General features: G+C 36.7%; 1 protein-coding gene across 1 annotated transcript in view; it reads right to left on the bottom strand.

Annotated features, from left to right (window-relative positions):
• The window catches only part of DMD (dystrophin), a 1215125-nt gene that overhangs the window by 205663 nt on the left and 990455 nt on the right, over positions 1-19007 (bottom strand). The gene's annotated exons all lie outside the window — the stretch shown is intronic.

Here is a 19007-nt window from a genome sequence, read left to right as displayed (position 1 = left end):
AAGAGCGTCCTGGTCCCAGCTTTCCTGCCTGCCCACACGCTCAATGCAGCCTTTGTACATTGGCTGCCCTTCTCCAAGACGTTTGCATGCTGCAGCTCCAGAAGGTCACAGATTCGTTTACAGTGAACAGTGGTTGAATCAAGCTCTTTAAACAGAGTAAAAATTGAAATAATAGTAAAAATTTAAACACGTACAAACATGAACACGGACGTACTCTATATGTAGCCACATACGCACGAAAGTACTTTTACTTTCAAACAAAGAGGCACTTAAAGAAACAAAGAAAATGACCCAGTGAATAAAGCTCTGCATTTTCTCCTGGGATGCTTGGGCACTAAGATTTCTGGTGGTGGTTTCTTGCTGCCTGAAATGGGAGTGCTGGGGATCAAGTGTGAAAGGGGAAATGATTTATGGCGTTTGAGAGTAAGACCCAGTGCTAACTGAGCATCACAGATAGCTCCCAATGGAAATTTGTTGCAATTTTCTTTAGACGAATGACTTTGAAGGAGGGGAGCACACAACTTGCCTACTTGGTCTGTTTGTAATTGAATTGGTTTTATTTGATATTTTAAGTGCAATGTTAGCTGCATTGAATCATGAGTGGATTGTCCTTGTTCACCTACTGCTGTTCCAAATGTCATTTGTTGTCCTTTGCTGGAGACCTATTTCTTGCACAGTAACAACTAGCACTGTATTTGGAGCAATTTCAAGGAGGGCTAGGAATGCCTTTGATACAGTAAAGGAGTTCTGATCCAGCTGTTTTACTTTATGGTCATCTTAGCAGTAAAGTAGTTAGGAATGAGTTTGGAATACATCAAAAGCAATTCTGCAGAATGCAACTGTATTATGAATATTGCATTTATTGATGTTAAATAAACAATTTAGATTTTAAAAAAATGCCTTTAGTAAAGTACATGTATAACACTTCAGATATGAACGCCCTTACTTGAAAACTTGTGCTTTATTTCAAGCTTGAATGTTGCTAGCTTCAGCTTCCAGGTGTGATATTTTATTTTGTTTGCTTGACTGAAGAATATTACCAAATTTCTTTCTCTCCAAGCATGCATTTGGAGGTTTTATTTAAGCTAGGTTAAGTATCACAAACCTGATGTAAACAGCCAAATCAGTATGTAAGAAAGGATAAAGTTCACAGTAAAAAAGGTTCGCTTTTAATGTCTGTATACTTCTAAGGTCCTTCTACATTTAAAATCTGATAAAGCTATTGCTGAATGAAAGAATTATCATATGCACTACCTGTTGCAAAAAATGCTTAGTTTTCAGGGTGGTGATGGAAACAGCTGCCTTTTCCTCAGCAAGAACATATGCCATGAAACACGTACGTCAAATAACCATTCACAATAGGAAGCTATCAAATCTATGCCCCCTTGGTGTTTTACTGCACATACGCTCATAGCATATTATAACACAAAATTTAAAAAAAAATGCACTTCCACAATTTTCTTTCCTTTAGAAAAAGTATCTCACAGTCTACATATTCCATGCTTTTCTGCTGACACATACGTGTTTCTGAAAATTGAAATCAAGCCATACCCTTTTCATTTCAGAGTACTATATAGTATCACGATAAATCTGGACAGTTAGTTAAATGGGCAACAAACAAGAAAAGTGAAGCACTCTTATCAAAAGCTTAGTATTCAAGATGTGGTTTCCCTTATTCTAAATTACTTGTATAAACTGCACATCTTTTAATGCTCCTAAAAGCAGTTTATTTCAGCTATGCAGGAAGCCTACGCTGATGAAGAAGCAAGACAACAACAAAGGTATTTACTCCATTAGGGTTGGTGCATTTCAGATCCTTTCTTTGTGACTCCTTCACAGCCCAAGAGAAGCAGAGTACATAGAAGAAAAAGATTTATACACCTTTTATTTTTTTCTGAAATAATTAATTTCCGTGTTTCAAAAATACAAGTGAAAGATCAATATGAACTAGATTATTTTTCTTGACAAGAATAAAGCAGGAAGATCTATTTCATCTCATAAGCTGCTAAAATATTTGCAAAAGTATGCTATCATTACACATCATACCAAGAAGTATAGAAGATAGACTAAATATAGACCATTTATTGCATTTTCATCTTTTCCAATGTATTCAAACACATGGAGAAACTGCAGAAGATGAAAAATCAATCCTGGTGTAATTCTGCTGAGTTACAGCTGGACATAGATTGTCTCTTTATGCTGCATTTTTGCTGTAGTGGTTATTGCTGAGGCTGCATGGAAATATGTTCCCTTAAAAAGAGCAGGTAGCAAAATGAAAAACAAATAATGAAATAATACATTGGATACAGTAACTCATTAATGAGTTACAGTATGAGGTTATTAGCCTAAGTTGATTTTTGAATTCACATCTTTTTCATCACAAGTTACTGCTTAGAGTGAGCTGAACTGCTTAGAAAGAACTGCAACCCCATCACAGGCAGATGTGCCTAAGAGCTTCAGAGTGAAATCCCCCTTTATTAAGATGAACTATATAGTTAAATGATAAAAGGTATGATAACATTTGTTCATAGAAACCTTGCTGAATAGTTATTATAGGCTTCCACACATTTAGAAATGTGTATTTACATTAGTATACTATATAAAATAAGTCTAGAACTAAGTCACAGAACTAAGAACTACAAAGTGATTTGAAATAAACCTGTCTCGAGAGGAACAATCTTCTTGGGCAAAACAGGATAATGAAATTTTCTCTGGCTTTTTTGCTTTTGTCCTGAGCCCTTGAAAACTCTATGCATGATTTCGGGGGAGAAGTACACTAAGGCTGTAAGACAGCATGCCCGATATAGCCGTAAAGCTAGGGGATGGATATATTTCTCACTTGCCCAACTCAGTTTTCCCCCTTGGAACTACGCTAGCGTTCTCCATAGGAGCACACATCCTCACTGCCCTAATCCTCTTGGTAGGTAAAAGAAATTCACCTGTGGTTCCCCATGTTTTAGTTACACAGAGCCTCATAAAAGACAGCAGAGCTGCAAAACTTAGTGCATTGAAAGTCCTGTCAGCCTCCACGTGGCAGAGATAGTCCTGTAAGAATTCAATATGGTTTGGGATACTTTATCAGAAATAATTAATCAGTATCAATAGCCTTCATATCCCACATGCAATATATAGGCATGACATATAAAGGACATGACACATAGCAAAACCTGCCATTTTTTTGGCAATGCATCAGAGAGGGATTGATAGGTTGAAAGCAAAACGAAGTCCTAGAAAGAAGGAATTAGGTACACTAGTTGGACTATACATGAGTCAGACTAAGACATGGAAATGAATGCAGCACAGCTGACACAAAACATTTATCTTTCATACAAGGTAGAAACAAAAATAATTATGTAATAACTTAAAGAAATTAAAGCACTTTTATCTTCCCCTAAAAACTCAGTTCTGGCCTTGGAATTGGGCTTTTCATTTCCAGTAAAGCATTTTACATTTTCTAGGTGCTGTACAAAGTTACTAATGAAATAAATAGCATTAATTGAGGTATGAGGGCTCACAAAATTAAAGACAGCACCACCTGATTAAAGGAAATGGATAGAGGAACAAAATTATCTTTACTGACAGTAATTAAAAGAATAAAGTCTGTCTGCATAATTACATACACATACTCAAAGCATCAGCAAGTAGTACCTGCATGGCTACACATAGCTTAGAAGTACTATACTTAGCAGTACTATTTCTGTGATGCTAATACTGAAATAGCTAGGAAAGCCATCATAAAATTACTCAAAACAAAACAAAGATCCTACAACTCTATAATCCCTCTCTGTCTGTGTATTTAGTTGAACTAATCATCCCCTTCATATTTATATTAACAGAGCATATTATATTTCCCCTGAATAATTTCTGGAAAAAAACCCAAACAGCTAAAAATTTTAAATAGCTTAATTTAGTAGCATGTTTAAACCTCTTATAGTGTACAAACTGTACGAATAATGTAATTCTCCTTTTTTCCATTTTCCTTATTCCTTCTCTTTTCCTACTTTCCATTTTTCTTCTTTTCCTATCTTTCTTTTTTCTTCCTTCCCCTTTAGCTTTTATCTTCCTTTCTTTCTTTCCTCACTTTCTTTTCCTCCTCTTTCCTTTTTCTTCTTTCTTTTCTTTGCTTTCCCTCTTTTCCTTCCTTTTAAATTCTTTTTTCCCTTCCTCTTTCTTTCTTCTCCCTTCTTTCTTTTCCATTCTTCTTTACTCCCTTTCCTTTCCCCTCCCATCATTTCCTCTTTTTTCTTTCCTTATTTTTTTAGGTTTTTTTCTCTTTTTCTTTCTCTCTTCCTTCTTCCTTCCTTCCTCTTTTTTCTTTTTTTCTTCCTTTTCCTTTCCTGCCTCTTTCTTCTCCTTTTCTACCTTCCTTTGCCCTCTTTCCCCTCCCCTTCCCTTCCTTTCCTTCCTTCCTCCCTTTAAAATACAACATTCTGTTAGTAAAAAACTTATTTTTCTGTTCTTTTGTGGTGAGCTCAAAACTTCTCAATGATGTGGGTTTCTTTCTGCTTTTTTTTTTTTTTCATTTTCATTGGTTAAGCATAATTTCAGGTACCTGGAGAAGGCAGAACTTACAAACTTATTTCAAACCATTATTTTTTTGTTCTGACAATACCACTGAGCAAAGCACATGTATAAAGAATGTGTCTCTGCTCTATGGACTTGAAGGGGATACAGCAGCTCTTAGGGCTTGACATAGTCAGTGAATTTTTACCAACAGGGGAGTTCAACTGGTATAACAAAAAATGGTTCTCCTTTCAAAGTTTTTTTTGTATCCTCCTTATGGCTTCTACAGATACTGGAACTGGAGTCACTGTCTGTATTTTGCAATTCTGTCCAGCACAGCTTAGGGAATGGATTTCAAATTTGACATCCTACTTGCTTTTATTTAATTACATCTAATCTCCAACAAATCTCTGATTCTGCCTAAAGCATTAAACTCTCTGAGAAGGTTCAGAGAGCTTGAGACTTTTTTTTTTAATGCCTCTGTGGACTCCAGCAGCCTTTGGAGACACAAAGACACATGTACATGGCACCTCTTTCAGGATCACAGCTGATTCTTCAGTCTGCTAGATAGAGGAATGGTTTTGTCAGCGATATAGTTCTGGAGATGTTGAATTAATGGCTACAGCACAGCAAGTGTGATGCATTTTAAGCACATGAGTGGTAGAGTCAGTGCAGGATGGTCTTGATCTATTTCTTTTGTTTCTGGCAATAGAAGGCCAGTTTGAACTATTTTTTATGACAGCCTGTCCCTGTGAGCTAGTAATTATCTTCAAAGTATTTGAACATAAAAAAACTATTTAAAAAAAAAATTGCTTGTTCTAGATTGAAAATACTGTGGTTTAGATTAATGGTGGAACAAAACACTAAAGTATTTTTTCTGCTTTGCAAGACTCTACTGGTCCAACTGGAGTTCCCTCTTTTAAATGCCATCGTTCTTCAAAGAACTGCTTGTAGGGGTTTGCATTTGGGGTTTTTTTCTTCCTCTTGTTTTTTTTCCCCTTCCCCCCTCCCCCCAATCAAAATACAACTAATTGAGATAAGATTTTGGGACCTATTTTGCATACAAACAATCTAAAAGTGAGAATCTAACAGCCATGAGTTAGATTTTATTATCATATGGACCACCTTAGCTCACACAACCGAGCTCTGTTGCAATGAATGAAACAGGAAAGAAGCTCTTGCTCCCTCTGTCAAGCTTTTAAATAAGTGTTCTCCCAGTCCATAAGAAGAACTTTTATTGGGTCTTAGAATGAGAGCATTTACTGGGCAATTTACATAATGATAAAAACTCCTCAAATGAGATTTAAAATGTAATTAAAGGGCAGACTTATTGAGTTAAAAGCATTGTTGTGAAATGGCTATACATCATCATGCCATGAAGCCTCCGATTCAGCTAGCTTATGGCATGACCCCAATTCCAGTCTGGTATGATTACATCTCTGAGTTTCATGCTAATTACTTGATTAAAAAGAAAGATAAAAAGGTCTTTTCTATTGGAAGATAAGCTTATGAATATCATTAAGGCATTTCTAGGTTCCTAACACATTTTTCAAGATAACGAAGGATAAGAGTTAGTTCTCTAATAGAGAATCAAAGGTTGATGAGTAGAAGCTGAAAACATAACTTTGCTCTGCAGAAAACAATTTGCGTAAGTTGCATCTATCCCTGTTATTGTTTTAAGTTCTACAAGTCCCAGAATTAAGAAGGGACCAAAATTCACATTTGAAAGATTCTTTCATCTAAAAGAAGATACAGAAACCAAAAAGCAAATTTGGCCCTGTCTTCAGAAAATATTATCTTTATGAACAGTCAAAACAAACTTCAATTTAGGTTATTTTCAGATTGCAAGAGATTACATAGTGCATCTAAAGATGTAGCCATCCCTTGTCGACAGACAGTAACTGTGAATACATGGTGTGGGCTTCTCCGTTTCATTAACAGTGAGCTGCCTCAGCTATGGAGTAGTAACTCTTAAAAGCACCAACCCAAACATCTGAACATATGCTCAAGTCTTTATTGTGCAGATCCTCATTCACAGGGCTGGTTTTTTAGACATAGCACAAGGCCTTATATTTCTCCCTTGTCCATAAGGAAATAATCAAACAAAATTTTATGAGATCTCTAGCAATAAATTTATATTCAATTATAATTAAGTATAAATTATTGCATAATTTCATGTGTTTTGGGGGAGTTTATGGGTTTCTTGGTGTGTTTTTTGAAGACTGAGAAAAACCCCGAGTGACTACTTTCATTTACTCGTAATGAAAATACAAATGAATACATAAAATAAATAAACCAATATTTAAACATACAAAGCTTTCCGCATTTACAGAGATAGTTTCACTAGGGATTTGATCCAGTCAAATCCTTACCATTAGATTAGAGAAGTAGAAACTATTCTGGTAATAGTAACTTTAAAGGAAACGGTTATTTTTACTGTTTGTCTATTTTTCCTGTCATATGTCTATGCTGGAAACCCTAATTAGAAAGAAACATGTTAGTTTGAGGATAGACTAAGGCTGAAAAATTCCTAGTAGTCACAGCAATGAAGAACTTTTACTGTATGATGTAACTATATGGTATTTATTTTACTACCATAGCCTGTGCTACCTTTCAAGTAAGCAAAAGCCACAAAGCAAACAAAACGTGTTAAAGTGGGAGTTGTGATTGTTCTGTATGTCAGAAAATCAGCTACCTCTACTGAAATGTCTAAGAATGGGCTTAGATACCGGCCTTTGAAAACTCTGTCTTTGGGGGTTGGGTGAGTAGGAAGGAAATAGCATAAATGTGCATGTAGTCATACACACAATTTTCTTAAAATGAAAACCATTAGGCCCATTACAAACTAGCATAGTTTTCTGGATTGTAGGAGGTAGTCTGCTCCCAACAAATATGCACATCCTGACCCCTGTACTGCAGTGAATGTCTAATCCTATTACACCTGCACATTCTGTCAGCAATTCACCCTGTCAATCTTTCGGCAATCTTTCTGCAGCAAAATAATTATGCTGCTACTTTCAGCATGTCTAATTTTGCCATCTCCCCATTTGCCAGAGGTGAAACAGTAGCAGCACAAAGGCAGCACCATCCTCTGCAGGAACATTTACTTCCACTCAATTACTCAGGCAAGGTCTGAAAGTCCTGGTGGATGATTTGGAGAGCATCTACCTCTATTAGTTCCACTGACAAGATGCATCCACTCCCACCCTAAATACAGTTTCAGGTGAAATGATAAATATCACTGAAAAAAATAATGAGATCACCAGCAAATTCTGACATGTAGATAAACTTGTTTGTTAATCTTAACCTTTTTATGTTCTTAAGAGAAATGCTATTTTGGGGAGAAAATCAACTTCTGTTCATATTTTTCATTTTCTCATTAAAAAAAAAGGATCAATTTGAAACACTTTCTCAAATTCACCAATTGAAAAAAAATACGCTTGTTCCCTCCCCATTCCCTTCAATTCTGGTAAGAGAGGAGTAATTTAATTATCATAATAAAAATTAAATAATTTTAATTTAGAGGCTGTATTTGTGAAATCATGTAAGTGTTTGCATCTAGCTCTAGATAGGAACAATCAGCTCCAAGATCTGCACATCGAGACAGCCACCTGGAACCATTATTTACGACTTTGCGAGGCTTTTTTATATTTTATTGGAGGAAACATGAAAGTCTACCTGAATTTTGCCCAAAATAAAGACTTCTAACACTAATAAAAGACAGATCACAGCCAGAGAGACAAATGTATATACCATTATAGAAATAAAGGTTAAAGTAACCGATACACTAATCTATTCAGTTTTCTGTCTCAAAAAAAAAACCACCCCAAAAAACCCCCAAACCAAACACAAAACCAAAACCCACAATCAAAAAACCCACATCCCAAACCAAAAACCCAAAGCCAAAAAGCAAAGAAAAGTGAAATGGAAATGCACACTTCTAAAATTAAAGTGTACTTAGCACTGAAGGAGGAACTGAGGTGGGTCTGATGACCATACCATAAAAGAAGTCATGTAGCAAATATATATGGAATTAAAAAAAAAACAAAACAAAAAGCAAACCCCTTTCCCTTTAAACCTAAAAAAGAACTCAGGGTTTAGATATGTTCTCAGAGGACAGAGTACACTCTTGTCGGTAAGTCAATATATTAGGCAGATCTTAAATACTGTAAGAAAGTCATATGCTCCTATTTAAGTTCCTGTAGAGATCAAATATGCCACCTTCTCCCACTGTCACTCCAAAGTATGCCGTCCAGGCCCAAGTGATTAAACTGGAATTGCTTTTATAGTGCTTCAGTCAAGATTACTTATCACACACTTTATAAACTGCTGACATAGGACACTGCAAGTACTTGACTTCAATATTAATCGCATCAAAGTTGCTCTTATATGCAGAAGTTTTTTAATATGTTGCCTTATTAGTCTTGACAATACACTAGATGTGACACAGACATGGCACTGACAGATACTTTTTCAGAAACCAGTTCATAAAAAATCCCAGTGTACTACATACTCAAAATTTATGAATACACTCAGAAACAGAACTCAAATATCTCAGAAAACTAAAGACTGCTCAAACATATAGTTCAGCCACATTAGTAATACTTTCTAAAGTTAATGTTTTGGCAACATAATTTTAAATTTTTCATAATATTAAAGCCAGAAGATGAATATTATCTGTCTCATATTTATGAAGGTGGTGGGGTTTTAGGTTGGTGTGTTTTTTTCCCCCAGAGATGGAACCAAAAAGAGAAGAAAAAAAACGTAGATTGTATTGCACAGCATGAAAGCCAGGTAGAAATGTTTTTTAACACAGACAGCATTCAGATATTCTGAACATCATCAGCCACTTAGAACATACTCAGAAGAGCTCTGTAACCTGTGATTTTATTTATTTTCAAGTCTTACAGTCTTGAGGATTCATTCAAAATCCCAGCATGGAAGAAATCCTCCTTGGATGTTCTGAATAAAAGCTTATTCAAAAAGAAGCTAGATACTCTGGAATTTTCTCCATTTCAAAAGTAGAATTAATCTACTCTCCAAATGAAAAATAATGCAACTAAGTCATAAAGAAATGGGATTTTCAGCACAGAGTAAAGTGGAATTCTAAAATATTTAAGCTGGTTACCATGATCAAATATCAAAGGCTGAGTAGGTTTAACAGTTTGTGAAAGCACTGTGCAATAGGTATCACTGTTTAACAGTAAAAATATTCATGAAGTAACCATGGAAAACAGATGATCAAAATTGAATGTTGCTGTTATATTGGGATTATTAGAGCCCTAAAAGTACAGTGATATGCTGACCAAACCCATAACAGAAAGCCTCATCCATTAAGAATCTCACCATATATGTTTGGAGTAATAATGAAAAATGCATCTCTCTACTCTGTTTCAACAAAACGTAATTTAATACACACCATACACATGTTGGGTTCAATAAAGATTAGAAGAATGAGAGTGTACAGATTCTTGATTCAACTGTTCAATTAAAAAAACTGCCAAGTGAAACTCTACAATACCATACAAGTCCAGAAATGCCTCTGTCCAGTTACACCTGTTGCAAAACACAGTATTAGCCAATATTTAGAATCATAGGATCACTTGGGAAGGAAAGGACCTCCAGAAACCATGTGATCCAATCTCCTGCTCAAAGCATGTCCAGTGAGAGTGAGATACTCAGGGCCTTGTCTGGGTTAGCTTTGAATATATCTCCAAGAATGCAGATTCCACAACAGCCCCCTTTCCCAGTGTTTGACCATTCTCACAGAAAAAAAAAAAAAAAAGAAAATATTCCTTATATCATCAGAAATTTCCATTTTCCAGCTTGCCCCTGTTGCCGTCCTGTGGCTGTCTACCTCTAAAAAGAGCCTGGCTCTGCCATCTCTTCAGTCCCCCATCAGGCAATTGTAGAGATGAGTAAGGTCTCCCCTGAGCTCTCTCTTCTTCAGGCTGAGGAAGTCCAGCTCTAACAGCTTCTCCTCACATATCAAGTGCTCCAGCCCCCAATCACCTTGGTGGCCCTGCACTGGACTCCCTCTAGTATGTCCACGTCTTGTATTGAGCCCAAAACTGGACACAGCACTCCAGCTGCGGACTCTCAGAAGTTGAACAGAGGAGGAAGAAGCACTTTTCTGGACCTACTGGTTACATTCCTGTTAACGGGGTCCAGGATGCAGTTGGCCTTTTTTTTTTTTTTTTTTCCCCTCTGCAAGGGCACACTGCTGGCTCATCTTCAACTTATTGTTGACAAGGGCCTTCATATCATTTTCTGCAAATCTGTTTTCTAACCATTTGACCCAGCCTGTACTGCTGCATCAGTTAATGCTCCCTGACTCAATCTTTTTCTTCTACAATGGGTAGTGTTTCACTCTCACAGACTCTGTTAGTAGGCCTGGGGACCTTAAAGAGTACAAAATGCAGACATGGAGAGTGAGAACTGAGATAAGGAAGGCATTGAGTACCTCAGTGCCCTTGGTCATCAGGTCTCCTACCCCACTAAGCAGTGGGTCTGCATTTTCCTTAGCCTTCCTTTTGCTGCCAGTTCATTTACAAAAGCATCTCTCATTGTTTTTCACATTCCTCCATGAAGACCTTGTTGATCTCTCACTTTTCTTCTCTAGATCATATGCAGTTTGTTCACCTCCTGCTGCAAACTCCTACAACCACAGCACCTCCCACAGTAAGGACCTTGCTGTCTCCAGCCCCAGGAGATACACCAGGCACCCCACAATGGCTAGAGAGTTGGTTGGTTGCACTTTGCTCAGGACTTCTTTCAGAGTCGAAGCCTCTGATGTGCTGAGAAGAGTTGCTTCAGCTGGTGTTGCTGCCCTGCCCTCTTGCACATCAACACCATCACTGTGCTCAGCAGAGCTTTTGGCCTCTTTACACCCTTGCTGCAACAACTGGCATGTATAAATGCCTGTGACTTCCATGGTACAAGGACATTTTTGATAACACATGTTGAAATTATCTTACTGCTGAATATTTGTGTTTTATCCAACATCCATGGCAATTACTGTTTTTATGAAGTTAAGTCAAGTGCAAGATATATCATGTTCTGATTTGTAGAAAACTCTGTAAATTTTAACAGTTACTGATTCAAAAAACTTTTTTATATAAAAAGAGAATGAGGGGTTACCTACAAGAAATTAAGACGAAGGTGAGTTACCTATAAGAAATTAAGAAGAAGGTGAGGAGATAAAGATAACAGTGTGAATATGGGTTACAGGTGCTCATGGAGGGAGAGTTCCTACCTTTGCACCAGAGAGTACAGTTTGCTCAGAGAAACAAAACCAGAACTTACACATTCACTCTGGAAATAATATCTCTTTCTTCCAATAATCCTCTTTGAAGTATCACTGTTGCTTTCTTCAGAGAGTTAAAAAGATCTGTGTATGGCTTTTAGTCCCAGAAGACTAAGCGCAAAAGAAGAGACACATGATATGGTTTATATCTTTCAAAAAAGCCTCTTTCTTCTTAGAAGGGATGCAAAGAAAGATCCCATAATGATTATATGCTAACATCTGCATAGGAAGTCCTGATAACAGGAATTATAGGGTAGAGGCAAGGGGAGAGGCAGAGAGGGAGACTAGGTAAAAAAATTACTTATTTCCCAGAAGTAGTTCTTGTAGTTTTAGGACATTGTCTTAACCCAGTGGAATGAACATAAGTACTCCCAGAGACTGAAAAGATTAAATTAGGCAAACTATGACTGAAACAGGGTTAAGTGTAATATCCCTCAAGGCACTCACTGCAATAGTCACTGTTACGGTATTCAGTGTAAAGCCACTTACCGCTATTATCTTCTATCTACATACAGTTGACATCTAATCAGTTTTGGGTAAAAATAATTCTCCTGGCATTCATATCTTTGTCAGAGTAATGTCACTATTCAATATATACTCACTGAGCAAGGGACAATAGTACATCTGCTTTGTGCACTCATTCTGTGCAAGGCCTCATCAAGAGTAAAACTTTCTTTCACAAACACTGCTTTTATCTCAAATGCCTGAGTTAAACTGAAATTCTGATTAACGCTAGTGCAAGAAAACTTTGGCTGTATAGTGAAAAGCTTACTTTCCTCTCTTAAACATGAGAAAACTTGATGACTGACCAACTCAATGAAAGAGAACAAGCTAGGTAATAGATACAAAATCTCTAAAACTTTCTGGAAAAGTCAGCTTGCTTATTTATCTCACCTCCTTTACCAAAGTATTTTTTTAAAAAATAATAAAAAAAGGTGATGTAAAATTTAAATCTGAAAATTTGTCTGATTCTTCAAACAGCTTCTATACATTTGACTTGCTAATAGACAAAATTCAGAGGTCTCTGTCCACACCAGAGAGTTTTCTGAAATAAATACTATTGCACATACAGAGCTTCATAATCTCACTGTATCACTAAATGAAAGACTGATGCTTAGTTTCCCAGTGGAGCTCTGTGCTCCCTTTGCAGCCTTGCTGAAAGCCTAAAAAGCAGACAATTCCATTCAAAATTCTGATGCTTGTTACTCAGCAATTGCATCTGTTTGCCAAGGGCACACACAAGTGAGGACAGACATGAGCTGCCACTTAAACAATGTCTCAAGAGGATGCAGCCTTATAAGAAACAAAACGAAATAAAGTAGTTTGTGGGAGGAAATTTTAGAGGCTGATGAAAAAGGAAATAATGTCAAACCTTCTACATTTCCTCTTTTTACATTCATTTACTTGCCAGGGTACATGCTTGGCATGCAAAATTTATCTAGATTAAAGGAAATAAAGAAAAAAGACCCCAACAAATGACTTTGCAATTTATGTATTTGCATTTTTGATTTAAAAAATTCAAAATAGCAGCTCAGAGAGGGAAAGTCTCTTCCATAAGTAAAGGTATGATGAACAGGAAATAGAACATCACCATCATCCTTCAAATATACCTATACACATGCCACAGCAGCCATCTGCCAAAATGATCTTGCTGTCACAGTTAGTTCCAAGAATCAAACACACATAGTCTATTCAGCACAACACCAAGCTCTGAATCCCAGCCTGCACTGATTTACTGACAAGAGCAGACAATCCCTAAGACCCAAAGACAGCACCACCCCAAATCAGGGATGGAAAAGTAACCACTGCTCTGGATATAATTTTTATCTTTATTTTATCTTTTTCATCCTTATTTAAAGAGTACAGATAGTCTAAACCCCATTTTTTCAAATTATTATTATTTGATTTTTTAAAATTAACTTAAAAATTTTCATGTGACTGCTCTCTCTAAAAGTCACATGGAAATATATACAGTAATCAGAATACTACAATTACAGTATTAGAACTATTTCTGGCAACTAGTGGTAAGAAAACAGAAGTTTTGTTTCATGGAAAAGCTAGACTTTTGGAATTTACTTTAAATTGGAATAAACTCAATGTGTTTGTTTTCCACTCTCTCCCTTAAAAGCAGAGAGAGTATCCTGACAGCTAGAAGCCAATGACTCCATCATATGCTATGTAGAAAACTTAAGTTCATGCAGTTTTCTCTAAAAAAAAAAAAAAAGAAAAGAAAAAGATTACTACTACCTTTTTTACAAGCTGACATTTAAATGAAGTTTTCTGAAGTTATCACTGTTATGACACAGCAGAAAAAAAAAAAAGGAGAGGAAAATTACTAGAATGCTATGTAATATTTAGTCCTTTTTAACTGAATCATTTTGGGGGACTTCAGATCTGGAAATTATTTTCCTCCAAGTTTCACTTGAAGTTACATGTGAAGATCCAACCCAGAATGAGATAGGAACATTTTATGAATGACTGACTTGGAGAGGCAACGTGGTTCAGATTTCTGTTGATAATAATCTGGGACAAAAAACCCCTCTGTTACCTAATCAAAGATTACAGATAACCAAAAAATGCTTTAGAACTGTCGATTTTTTACAACTTTTAATCTTATAAAAACTCAACAAACAGCGAGCGACAGATTCATTTGCTTCACAAGTAAGAATTCTTCACCTGTGTCTGAAAGTTTTAAAATGACTGATTACATGCAAATTGTCACTGAAGGTGCATCTCTCTGTAACAGAGATCTGAATTTAAAATATTTTATGTTTGAGACCAGCGATGGCCAATTGTGTTGGGCTCACTGCACCTACTAATTATTAACAAAATTATCTGGAATTGATAAAAACAGACAGTTAACATCACTAAAGAAGTTACACCAGACAATTAATCTTTCCATTTCACCAGTATGCCTTCAGGCAACTGCTCGTGAAGAGAAGTTTGGCCATCTTTGCCTCATTAAAAATAAGGAAAATTCCTTTCAGAAAGATGCAAGCACAGATAGAAGTGCTTCTTTTCTGATAAGTTGCTGTGGAGATGTCTAAGTTTATTGGTTCAGTGATTTTCCAATGATTTTCTAAGCAAATATAATTAAGACAGAAAATAATTTCTACCTTAACCAGGTCTCAAGCCTAGGTTCTCAGATAAGCAGAGTTCATTCGTTCTTGGTACCAGTGTCTTGTGGTATTTTCCACTAAGCTTATCTTAAGTAACTTTCTGTATTTTGAAGTTAGAATTCTGAAAAGGAAAAAGTTCTTATTGTTTCCTAGCTATTCCTGTTGATTTCCTGATTACTTTTCCCACACTCTTAATTTTTCAACACTTTCTGTTTCACATTTCTTTGCTTTTGCACCCATTGAATTTTTTTTTCCTTTTACAAAACAATTAAAACACTGTTACTTCAGCAGGCTGCTGCTAATGAATAGTGCCATGTAGGGTAGAAAGATTATTAGACACATTTCTCAAGCTTGCATAAAAATTAAAAGTTTATTTTCTGTGATAAGGTATAAACTAGAGATCAGGAAGGAATTGCTCCCATTCTATGGCATTGTGAAAAAAGTAAATTACAAGTACTAGTGAAGAGAAACTTCTTAAGATGACTTTTCTCAGCCATGGTGAGAACACTTTGAAGATGCCACCTTCACTTAAGCACCTGTAGTTCCATCATTAAACTAGAAAAAAAATAAAATTAAATAAATAGATGGAAGGAACATTAGAGTGGACTCAGGAAAAAGAAGTCTCTTGTAACACAGAAAAGTAGCATATGAAGACAAGAAACAGAGAAGCCTAAAGAAACAGCAATCATCTTAAATTTATGACCTCTGCGACACGACAGATTGCTGTCCCTTCCCTTTCTAGTGACTTTGACTCGCTCCCTGCTATATACACTGCATTGTCTGCTTTTGCTATTTAAAATTTGTGTGGGTTTTTGTTTTAAAGCAAAATTTTTTAAAAAAAGTTGTGTGCCAAAATGCTGTTACCTTTTAATATTATTTTCTGGCTTTTTTAAATCTTTCTGAGACTCTCTGGCTAGTCTGTAAACACACCCCAAGATGAGGGTTTGCCTTTATATTATTTTGTCCAAGCTACTATTAATCCTATTTAACAGATGCTCAAGACATTAAAGGAGACATTTATTTCACTAAATTTTAGACATTTACAGCCAAGTTAATCATCAGTGCTCTAGGCTGGAGAGAAACAGGCCCTTCTAGGACATCATATATCTAATCTACTTGAGAGGCACCCTATAACTGGCTACTACTCTTTCATATATAAAGACAACCTACATGACTTTGTTCCAGTGATGACAACTAGATTTTAGGCATCTGAAATTTGGTAACCTTTCCAACAGACTTCATGCAAAACACTCAGAAAAAATACGTGGCAGGAGAGGAAACTGATCATCACTGGTCGTCAGACAAGGTGATCTTCACCTCACCATCCCTTTCTTCCTCTCCGATATGTATGCGTGCACACAGAAACACACAGATTGTCTGCATATATACATGAATCCATCCTTTCATACTTCCACTGTAAACAAATATAAAATAAAATAAAATGAGCATTCCAACACAAGCATCATAAAATACTTTGAAATAAAATGGTTTTGAAATGAGGAAAGAACTGTAACTCGGGATGAAAGGCAGTTGGTTACTAGCGTGCTTCTCAGTTTGAAAGTCACTTAGAGCTGGGTTAAACTGTTACAATTCCACACTACATCTATGGAATTTACGCCAATCATATGCCTTTTGCCTTTTTGCTTAAAAAAATATGGTGAAGATACAGGCCTATATCCTACTAATAAATGAGATGGAATTATCTACTCCCCTCATAACTGTATCCTCAGAACTACTGGCTTCTGGTTTTCTCTGCTTTTTAACCACCGCAAACAATCCTCTTTGGCGGGGCAGGATGACTACCTCCTAGTAAGCAACTCTATTCAACAAAATGGTGCTTAAATTGATACAGTATAAGGATTTTAGAAAAATATTTGCTGTGCCCCTTATTAATTTTTGGTTTTCCAAATCAATTAGACAAGACCGCTGACATGAGCGACTTAAAGAAACAACATTGAAAAGCCATGTTTTATGCCACAGTGCACGAGAGCTTATCAAAAGACACCTGTGCTAATGTAAGTGATCTAAATGACAAATGAGACAGCATGTTCATGAATGCCACAGACACTAAGGATTTAGGCAAGAGTATTATGCACATCAGAAGGCAGGAAAATAAAAAAGATTCTGAAGAAAATGATATCTAAAAGAATGAAGGAGAAGAAATACAGTTTAAAAGTCAAAAGAGAAAGAAGTGAAACGTAACACAAACATCCAAGTGGACTCCTTTGGACAATATAATCCACAGCTCAGAACACCAGTAAAGATGCACAAGAGAGAGAAAGATGGAGAGAAAAACAGAAAGCAAATCGGATAAAGCTTGTGATGCCACATCACAACATGAAACTACTAGAATAAATCCGCGTTACAAGCAAACACTCATCACCTTTACAGAACCAAGATTTATTTACAGCTTGGTAAGACCCTGATTGGTATTTTTTTCCTGCTAGTTAACTTTTATTTTTTCAAGATATAACCACTTAGCTCCTATTGACGTCTTGTTTCACTGTGAACTATTTTCCTTCCATCTTCTTGCTTCATCCTTCAAACTTCAGTGGACAGCTATTTCTCTTTGGAACTTACTATACAAAGTGACAAAGACTGAATGATGCATAAAGTCTGCAAGATGGTTTTAATTGAGCAGCAATACACTTTCCTGTCTTCAGAAATAGGATACTTACTGTGTTCTTTTTAATTACCAATTCTGTAACTGTCAAATAAACAAGTTTGCCTTGTCTGGATTTGATCTTTCAAAAGCCTGTCACTATTAATCCTATTTTTCTATACACACTTACTCAGACTAGTTGTTTGCTACTGTTTGGCTCCATTCTAAGTCAACAGCAGTTACATACACACTTATTTAAGTAACACAGAAAAAAATAATTTTTCTTTCTCTTAGTATCTCTTTGGGGATGGAATTGAAAAAAAAAGAATTAGGAAAAAAGAAAATTAATTCAACATATTTTATGCAGGATAGTTCAAGAGAGAAGGAAGTTATGAGAAAACTGCATTTGGTATTAGTCTTTGAGGTTGGTCATTTATGAAGAGGAACTGCACTCAAGATGAAAAAGACTAAATGTATCTAAAGCAACAGAAAAACAGTAATGGATGTGCAAATTCAAAGATCATTACACCACAGAGCAGTAGAGGCTGCAGATAATAAATGGAGGTCGGCACATGAATCACTTCTCTTGTGTCATTGTCTAAGGCAAGCTTAGCTTTATATGAATAAGGATATAAAGAAATTATTGTTTAAAAGATGGTTCATCTTCACAGATCTTTGGCCCTGTAACTTCATGCACTCTTCCAATAGCCTCAAAGAGCTAAACCAGTGTCTGTATGCATTTGTGTATGTACATATATAAAACTCCTATGGAGCAGTGCTGAGAAACTGCAAATGTACTGATGACAAAAAGGGTAGAAAGGAAGACCCTGGGAACTACTGACCTGTCAGCCTCACCTCTGTGCCTGGGAAGATCATGGAACAGATCCTCTTAGAAGCTATGCTAAGGCACATGGAGGCCAGGGAGGTAATTCGAGATAGCCAGCATGGCTTCACCAAGGGCAAGTCCTGCCTGACAAACCTAGTGGCTTTCTATGATGGTGTGACAGCATCACTGGACAAGGGAAAACCAACAGACGTCATCTATCTGGACTTCTGCAAAGCCTTTGACACGGTCCCCCACAACATCCTTCTCTCTAAATTGGAGAGCTATGGATTTGATGGGTGGACTGTTCGGTGGATAAGGAACTGGCTGGCTGGTCATGTCGAGAGGGTAGTGGTCAATGGCTCGATGTCCGGATGGAGACCGGTGACGAGTGGTGTCCCTCAGGGGTCCGTACTGGGACCAGTGCTGTTTAATGTTTTCATCAATGACTTAGACAGTGAGATCGAGTGCACCCTCAGCAAGTTTGCGGATGACACCAAGCTGAGTGGTACGGTTGACACACCAGAAGGATGGGATGTCATCCAGAGAGACCTGGACAGGCTGGAGAGGTGGGCCTGTGTGAACCTCATGAGGTTCAAAAAGGCCAAGTGCAAGGTCCTGCACCTGGGTCGGGGTAACCCCCAGTATCAGTAC

This window comes from Egretta garzetta, unplaced genomic scaffold (assembly GCF_000687185.1).
Source record: "Egretta garzetta isolate BGI_Z169 unplaced genomic scaffold, ASM68718v1 scaffold70, whole genome shotgun sequence".
In the NCBI taxonomy this organism is placed as follows: domain Eukaryota; kingdom Metazoa; phylum Chordata; class Aves; order Pelecaniformes; family Ardeidae; genus Egretta; species Egretta garzetta.
Note: the sequence above shows the minus strand (reverse complement) of the source record. Positions and strands in the feature narration are given on the sequence as shown.